The 9,351-nt window shown below is 46.4% G+C and overlaps 1 pseudogene; it reads right to left on the bottom strand.

Moving 5' to 3' along the window:
* Nucleotides 1–236: 236 nt before the first annotated feature.
* On the bottom strand, nt 237–9,053 carry LOC123153956 (uncharacterized; annotated as a pseudogene).
* Nucleotides 9,054–9,351: the final 298 nt, after the last annotated feature.

Consider the following 9,351-nt stretch of genomic DNA (forward strand, 5'->3'; position numbering starts at 1 on the left):
CAAGTAATAGGTTCAAATGTGAAGGCAGCATGTAACTAGTGATACGACAACATGCAGAAAACACTACAATGTAATACTGTTAAGTTCATATCAACACAACAAATGATATGCCCCAGCACTGTTATATAAAGCAAATGATATGCCCCCCTTTTATCTAAGAGTGTAGTGTATGCTAGTGACAGAACAAGAGATTGTAGTGTATGCTAGGTCTAGCATTGGTTAAAAATAACTAATAATCACATGACGAATCTGAATGCAGCATATAAAAAGAACTAATTCATTTCATTAGTGTGAGATCTAACTGTTTGCCACTCGGTAGATAACCTACCAGGGAGGCCTTGATATAAACAGGGGTACGTGTAAATATATGTGTTCACAGGCTCGAATACATCGCCAGGAACTGTAAGTACAGAACATGTAACATGGTGGCTACATAAACAGAACGAGATGTGGCATGCTTAAAAGCCCGAGCCCGTGCTATGCCTATATATAATCAGGTGCAGCTTAAATATACGTGGGCACATACTGAAAGGAACAAGATAGCATGATGATATCCGATCGACTAGATTTGGGAGAAACCTGATCGAGCCAACACAAAAAAGAAATAGAGCAAGATTTGAGCTGCACCTGCAGAGTGTTACTTATGGTGGAACTGCAGGAGACTTGCTCGGATTTAGTCAACACGAATTGTAAGTGTAAAGTAGATCATCTTGGCTGTTACACACGAAAAGAAAAGACAGTGTGTTTTTTAGACTGCATGATCAACAATAACAACAACAAATGTACAGAATGTTTAGGTACGCAAGCATGCGTAGCATGTATTAAAAGTTCAATCTGTTTGGTGGAAGGCACCATTGATCTCGTTCTCACAGCCATACTTACACGAACACATGCAGTTTTAATTAATTAAATGAGCAGCCAACAAAGGCAATTACGAATCTTGGGGCAGGAGGTAGTGAGAGCAACTCAAATGTACACTAGTAGAGGGATCGTCAAGATGTAGGGGATGGAGGTGTCTCACTTGGTTTCAAAATAAGATGCACACAAGACAACCACATAAATATAGCAGTGCATAGTACTGACGAAACAGGGACATCTTTTTGCCAACATGTATAATTCGGAGTAGCAATAGCGAGCAAAGGAAGATGAGAGGGAGATGGAGAAGCTCAGTGATACGCTTCTCATACAGAGCAAACCCAGCGACCTCCCTGATCAAGTACATGACGAAATGCACCCTCTTGGTACCTTTCTGCAAACCAAAATGGTAACCGGTCAGAACAATGAGAATGGAAAACTTAAACAGGAGTAAACATCACAATAATATGAATTCTTACTACCACAAAGGATCTATTGCACTTGAGAATGAAGGAATTGTCACATATTCAACAAATTCAGAATCTAAACTGAATTTCGTCTACCAAATAAACTAGAATGCCTCAAATCCAGTCTGCTAAGAGTATTTATTTATCTACACTACATAGTCAAAGAAATTTCAAAAGAAAGCCCATGTTGTGAAATCCAGGCAGCTATATGAAATATGTTGTTGGCACACAAGATGGACAATATCTACTTCAGAGTTCTGCAGAAACTCTGAAGCCGACATACTCAAGTCGAAAATAGTCTGGAAGTGCAGACAGAGATGTCAAATGTGAATCAAATCAAATCAGCCTTCCATACAGTAAAACAAACAAACAGCTCTGTATTGTGATCTACTAGTATTAACAAACAGTGAAAATCTCACATCAATGATCTTAGAGGTGTATGTGATACAGTAAAACAAACAAACAAACAGCTCTGTGTTGTGATGTACTACTAGAAATATACTTGAAGGAAATAAAACTGACTTGTAACTAAGGATATTCCATGGATAGGAGAGATGCACCGAGTTAACATGATGGGAATGTAGTGAAATTTTGGACAAGAATGACAGTAGGTCAAAAGTCAAAAGCCCAGCCTGAAACCCCAAACATGTCCAATAGATCAATGGTAGTCAATATAAGGTTAAATTGCAGCTGGAAATAAATCGAAGTATTGCATCCGTGACAAGAATAACAAACAGGCTAAGCTGACAATATCAGGATGACAAGCTTCAACTTGTACTGTGATTTTTGGACAAACAGAACTGCATAACAGGGAAGATAACTAGTACAAACCATGAAAAATTGAGATGCCATTTACAACCTTTTAATAACTCATGGAATTTCGAAGACAAAAAAAATCCTGCTGAATGGCATACAACCCTCAGCAACCAGTTTGCTCTCAAAACTGGTACATGGATTTTAGATAAAGTAAAAAGACTAGTTGAGTGGTCACTCCAAAGAACATATTAATTGTATAAGTCAAGTAGTTGGCAAGAGCACATTGATCAAACAACTAAAAAGTTTCTCAAGCAATGGCAGACCAATGAATGGTGGATTGTTTGGGCATGTCAATCATGGTGCTAAGAATCCACGACTAGTTACTAACCTTTACAAGTGCTGCTCCCAGATGAACAACAGCTGCTTTTACACTAGTGCGAATCGTGTCATACTCTGACCTGCAAAAGGTAGTATGGGAAACTTATTACTGCGTGTACACCAGTGTTTAATGCAGCAGATCAATACCTCATTTATGGTTCTTATTTCGACGCGTCGCACACGATAGTATGTGAAAGTTATTAGTGGACTACACCCCTTAAACATTGGTACTTATCTTTTAACAATCACACACTAACAGCTTTCAGTTCTCTAATCTTGTGTGCTGTGAAATTTTCTTCCAATGTGCATCAGTGATATCAATTTTGATAAGTCGTGAACCAAACAGTTCAGAATCCTTTGACGAATATGGACTACATTGTGAGATTTTGTTGCAATGTGCATCGGTTGAAGATTAAACCTGGACGTCTCCAAGGCTGGTGCCGACAGCGAGGTAGGAGCCCTCGCGCGTCCAGTGCACGGCGCAGACCCTGTCCCTCGGCCCCAGATCGCACAGCTTGGTAACCTGGACAATGGTGCCATTAGCAATCTGACCTGAGCGTGATCCATGGATGCAACAAGAAGATGCAAGAAAGAAAGAAAGAAATGCACCTTGCAGCTGGATGCGGACCAGAGGTAGACACAGGTGCTGAGGCCGACGGTGAGCATGTTCTGCGAGGACCAGTCGACGAGGTTCAGGTAGAAGTCGTCCTGCAGGGACGGCGCGTCCAGCACCTGCACGCCAGCGACGACCACACACCAGTTAGTAGTAGATCGGAGATCAGAGAATTCGGTGCGCGCGAGGTGTTTGCGGGAATGGGCGGGCGGGCGGATCGAACCTTGTGGGGCGTCTTGGGGACCTTGCGGGGCGCCTTCTTGGGGGTGGGGGAGCCGGCGCCGCCGGTGCAGTCCAGCTTCTCGGCGAAGGGGGAGAAGGGTGCGGAGGAGCGGTCCGTCTTGAAGCGGAAGAGGTTGTTGGAGCGTGCCCGGCGACGACCTGGCGGGTGGAGTCGTCGTGCCCGGCGACGGCCGCCTCCATCCGAATCCGCCTGCGTGGGGAGCTAGCGGACGAGTGGTGCGGCGATGGGAGGGGAAGCCGAGACCCCTCGCTTCCCCCACCGCGGCCTCCATCGGGTGGGAGACGGAGGGAGACGAAGGCGGGGCGGCGGGGTGCCTCGATCTGGATCGAGGAGAGGGAGGCCGCGCGCTGGATCTTGCCGGAGGGGAGGGAGGAGCAGAGCATGGGGATCTTGGAGCGCGCTGGATCTTGCCGGAGGGGAGGGGAGGGAGGAGAGCGAGGGGAGGGGTGGGTGGCGGCGAGGGGAGGGGAGGTGGGAGGGATCGGGGAGCGCTAGGGTTTGCGGGGGAGGAGTGCAGGCTGTGGCCTGTGGGTTGTTGGGCTAGGTGGCGTGAGAAACGTGACGAGGGAGCGCTGCCGTTGGATCCGGGTGGATCGGACGGTGCTCGATCCATAATCCGCGTGACATGCCTCTGAACCAATCAAAACAGAGTACATGTGCGCGACGTCCATGACCATTTAAGTAGGTCGTAACCGGCTGAAAATAAAGTGCACATCTCTTTGGCTAAGAGAACTGACTCTTTTTGCACCGTCTTTCGGCGGTTCCCCTCTGCCGGTGACTTCTTGGTCGTCGGCGGTGAGGAGGGTCGTCGGATCCCGCGCGTGTGGATTATTTTAGCTTTAGGTTTTAGGGTCCTAGTAGCTTAGGTTTTAGGGTCCTAGTAGCTTAGGTTTTTGGATCATCCGATGTCTCGACTTCAGGGGCGGAGGCGGCAATACTGAATAAAGAAGCTCTGGATTTTTATCCGGCAAAGCCGCCAGCAAGGACCTCGGCACGTAGAAGAGCAGGGCATCAAGGTGGTGGTCGCGAGCGCGGAGTTCGTCGTCGTCACCTTCGTGGTGACCGAAGACACGTAGTCATACCCGCCGTTTTGACAACATTTTGAAAGAAATTCAAAAAACAATGTTCTCATATTGTGCACAAGGGTGCATAGTAGAATGGAAAACAATGTTTCCTAAGGAAGTTTTCATTTCTTTTGGACGAAAAAATCATTTTCCATTTTTCGAGTGCCCGAAAGGAGGTTTTTTTGTGAAGGACCTCCCAAATAATTGTTGCAAAATTGGACCAAATCATTTTTCTAAAATACTAGGCCATATTTAATGCACAATTGACCAAATGGTTGGGTGTAAAAAGTTTTAATCCACCTCTCGTGAAAAAGACAAATTTCCGCCGATTCAGCTGGAAGCGTGTCAAATTTGAACTGCAGCTGCCTCATAGTTTGCTATTTATTTTTTTCAAAAATCATTTATAGGTACATAACGACATATTTAATCAGAGAAACACCAAAAAAATTCCAAGATTCAACCACTAGCTAGGAACGGTCATTCCCGCCGTTTTGACCGCATTTTGAAACGGGCATAAAAATTAAAAAAATCAAAAAATTGGGAAACCTTCGCATTGTGTCATCATATGTGGCCAAGTTCCCAGGAAAAATAACAAACTTGTAATACGGTAATTATTTTAAAAAAGTGTTCTCAGAAACGAGCTATCATGTGTGGAGATCAATGGCTTTCAAGCCAAATGACCAATCTTATGGCCACATTCATGGCATAGTTTGTACAAATGATATCATATTGTGCACAAGGGTCCATATTGGAATGGCAAACAATGTTGCCTAAGAAAGTTTTCATTTTCTTTGGACGAAAAAATCATTTTCCATTTTTCGAGTGCCTGAAATGAGGTTTTATTGTGAAGGACCTACCAAATAATTGTTGCAAAATTGGACCAAATAAATTTTATAAAATACTAGGACATATTTAATGCACAATTGACAAAATGGTTGGGTGTCAAAAGTTTTGATCCACCTCTGGTGAAAAAGACAAATTTCTGACGATTCAGTTGGAAGCGGGTCAAATTTGAACTGCAGCTGCCTCATAGTTTGCTATTTATTTTTTCCAAAAATCATTTCTAGGTACATAAGTATCTACTTAATCAGAGAAACACCAAAAAAATTCCAATATTCAACCACTAGCTAGGAACGGTCAAGCCCGCCGTTTTGACCGCATTTTGAAACGGGCATAAAAAATTCAAAAAAAATCAAAAAATTGGAAAACCTTCGCATTGTGTCATTATATGTGAACAAGTTTCCAGGAAAAATAATAAATTGTAATACAGTAATTATTTTAAAAAAATGTTCTCAGAAATGAGCTATCAAGTGTGAAGATTCATGGCTTTTCAAGCCAAATGATCAATCTTATGGCCGCATTCATGGCATAGTTTGTTCAAATGATCTCATATTGTGCACAAGGGTGCATATTGGAATGGCAAACAATGTTGCGTAAGGTAGTTTTCATTTTCGTTGGACCAAAAAACCATTTTCCATTTTTCGAGTGCCCGAAAGGAGGTTTTTTTGTGAAGGAACTACCAAATAATTGTTGCAAAATTGGACCAAATCAATTTTCTAAAATACTAGGACATATTTAATGCACAATTGACAAAATGGTTGGGTTTAAAAAGTTTTGATCCACCTCTCGTGAAAAAGACAAATTTCCGCCGATTCAGTTGGAAGCGGGTCAAATTTGAACTGCAGCTGCCTCATAGTTTGCTATTTATTTTTTTAAAAAATAATTTCTAGGTACATAAGTATCTATTTAATCAGAGAAGCACCAAAAGTTTTCCAAGATTCAACCACTAGCTAGGAACGGTCAAGCCCGCCGTTTTGACCGCATTTTGAAACGGGCATCGACATCCCATGTGGAGTTATCCGCAAGGGAGCCCTTCCCCCTCTTGGGCGCCTTCGCCTCCAGATTCGTGGAAGCCCCCCTTTCTTCCTTCCCCCTCAGGGGGGAGCCGCCTTCTTCCTCCTCCTCGCTGTCGTCTTCGGTGGCCGAAGAGTCAGTCTCGTCTTCGGACGACATGTCCGAAGCACCCTTTGGGCGAAGGCCACTCCCGGTCCCTTTGGCCGTACTATTGGCCTTCTTCTCCGGCACATCATAAGGCGTCGGAAACAACATCTTTGTCAGGAGTGGAGTCTCCTCATCTTCGGGTAGCAGAGCGGGACAATTAATCCGCCCCGTTATGTCGGTCTAGGCCTAAAAGAAATTGATAGGAAGGCTTAGACTGCTTCCTCAAAATATGCCAGTAAAAGTTATACCTTGAAAACATGAAAAAGCTTACCAATTAGCTTGGCGCTTTAAGCTAAGCCCACGATCCACGGTCATAGGCGGTGGTGTCTCGCCAGCCTTGAAGAGCACTTTCCAAATGTCTTCGTGCGTCGTGCCGAAGAGCTCTAGCAGCGTCTGGTGCTTGGCCGGATCGAACTCCCACAAATAGCAGGTCCGGCGTTGGCACGGAAGCATCTGGCGGATGAGCATAACCTGGATCACATTGACAAGTTTGATCTTCTTGGTTATCATGTTCTGGACGCACGTCTGGAGCCCAGTCAGCTCATTCGAAGATCCCCAGGACATGCCCTTCTCTTGCCAGGAGGTGAGCCGCATCGGAACTCTGGATCGAAATTCGGGGGCCACCGCCCAGTTGGTATTGCGCGACTCGGTGATGTAGAATCACCCCAATTGCCATCCTTTCACCATCTCCATGAAGGAGCCTTCGAGCCAGGTGATATTGGGCATCTTGCCCACCATGGCACCTCCGCACTCTGCTTGTTGGCCGCTCACCACCTTCGGCTTCACGTTGAAAGTCTTCAGCCATAGGCTGAAGTGAGGCGGGATGCGGAGAAAGGCCTCGCATACGACTATAAATGCCGAGATGTTGAGGATGAAGTTGGAGGCTACATCATCGAAGTCCAGCCCGTAGTAAAACATCAGTCCGCGGACAAACGGGTGGAGAGGGAATCCCAGCCCGTGGACGAAATGCGCGAGGAACACCACCCTCACATGAGGCTCGGGGGTAGGGACGACTTGTCCCTTGGCCGGGAGTCGGTGAACGATCTCCTTGGCCAGGTATCCGGCCTCTCGGAGCTCCTTGATATCTCTCTTCTTAATGGAGGAGGCCATCCACTTGCCCCCAGCTCCGGATCCGGACATGGTTGGAGTGCTTTCTCAGGCGAGGAAAGCTAGAGCTTGGGCGCTAAAGCTCAAGAATGGAGGGGCAAAGGAAGGAGAAGGCGTGGGTGAATGAACACGGATCCTTACCCCTTTAAAAAGGCCGCGAATTTTAAACGCCTCCCCACTCGCCTTAAAACTCGCCTATTCCCAAGGGCTGTGTAAACGGCACGGTTGGGTTGCCCGCGCCCGTATTGACGAGGATCCTGCAATAAGGGGACACGATCTCTGCTTTGACAAGACGTGCCAATGGCAACCGTGTCTCGAGATGTGGAGCGGCAGACGAAAAACTGTTTGAAATTACGACCGGACAGATATGATGTCATGTTGCAAAAAGTTGTCAATAGATTGGGCTCGTGTAAAATTATATTCTCTGTGCGGTTGTGTGTCGTGTATGTGTTACAGGTCTGGACATGTCGACGCGTCCGAAGACTATCCTGGAGTTCGGAAAGGGGAACCCGCCTTGCAATGCCGAAGACAAATCTGCGCGCCAGACTCCTCGTCATTGAAGCCAGGTTCAGGGGCTACTATGGGAGTCCTGGATTAAGGGGTCCTCGGGCGTCCGGCCTGCTATCCATGGGCCGGACTAATAGGCTGTGAAGATACGAGGACCGAAGACTGCACCCATGTCCAGATGGCACTCTCCTTGGCGTGGAAGGCAAACTTGGCGACCGAATAGGTAGATTCCTTTCTTTTTAACCGACCTTGTGTAACCCGAGATCCTCCCGGTGTCTATATAAACCGGAGGACTTAGTCCGGAAAGACAGATACTCATTACTATAGTCATACAGGCTAGACTTCTAGGGTTTAGCCATTACGATCTCGTGGTAGATCAACTCTTGTAATACTAATATCCATCAAGATCAATCAAGCAGGAAGTAGGGTATTACCTCCATAGAGAGGGCCCGAACCTGGGTAAACATCGTGTCCCCTGTCTCCCATTATCATCGACCTTAGACGCACAGTTCGGGACCCCCTACCCGAGATCCACCGGTTTTGACACCGACACCGGTGGCGACACATGGAGCTAGCGGCGGTGCCTGGGAATAGATTTTTGACATGTGTTCACTGATGCTCTTGAGAAGCATGTCCACCTTGTAGCCAACTCTGGTGAGCTCCTCGATGTTGAGGCCAACATGGCATGAGTGGTCGCCATGCATGGTTTTGTGAAGGAGGTACCTGATCTCGCCGTCCTCGCACTAGTGGCGGGTCTTGTTGACCTGGTCCCGGAGCTTGTCAATGCACTTGGTGATGAAGCCCTCCTGGTTCATCACCTCCTTGCACTGCCCCATTTTCGGCATGCTTTTGAATTGATTCAGGATATCCACCGCCTCGACCTGGGAAGGGAACACCTCCGGCGCCGCCTTGCCCTTGCCGTACACCAGTATGCAGGTCTTAGCATCGCACATGATGGCTAGTTCGTCCGCCTTCTTCATCAGGCCCTTGAGGTGCTTCTTGAATCTATTGCGCCGGTTCAAGTCGTGGGGGATGTATTGGAGGGTCACGTTGCGAGCCATTGCTGGCAAGAGGATAAAACCAGTGAAGGAAAAGAAAGTTGCTGGTTTCGACGAGGGAGGAGGGGTGGATTTATAATGGAGGGATCACCGTGATTTGGTAAGAGTTTATTGTGACAGGTACGAAGAAGATTGCCTTATTTAGTACTTGTGAACACGATCGAATATCTAGAAGATCTCCCATCTGTAAATTTGCCGTCAATTTAAACTTACTAACTTGGACGCGATAGCACATTACCGTTCCCCCATATGACGGGAGCGAGACATATCATACGCGTGCTAATGGTTTCCCCGTGATGTG

This window comes from Triticum aestivum, chromosome 7A (genome assembly GCF_018294505.1).
Source record: "Triticum aestivum cultivar Chinese Spring chromosome 7A, IWGSC CS RefSeq v2.1, whole genome shotgun sequence".
Taxonomy (NCBI): domain Eukaryota; kingdom Viridiplantae; phylum Streptophyta; class Magnoliopsida; order Poales; family Poaceae; genus Triticum; species Triticum aestivum.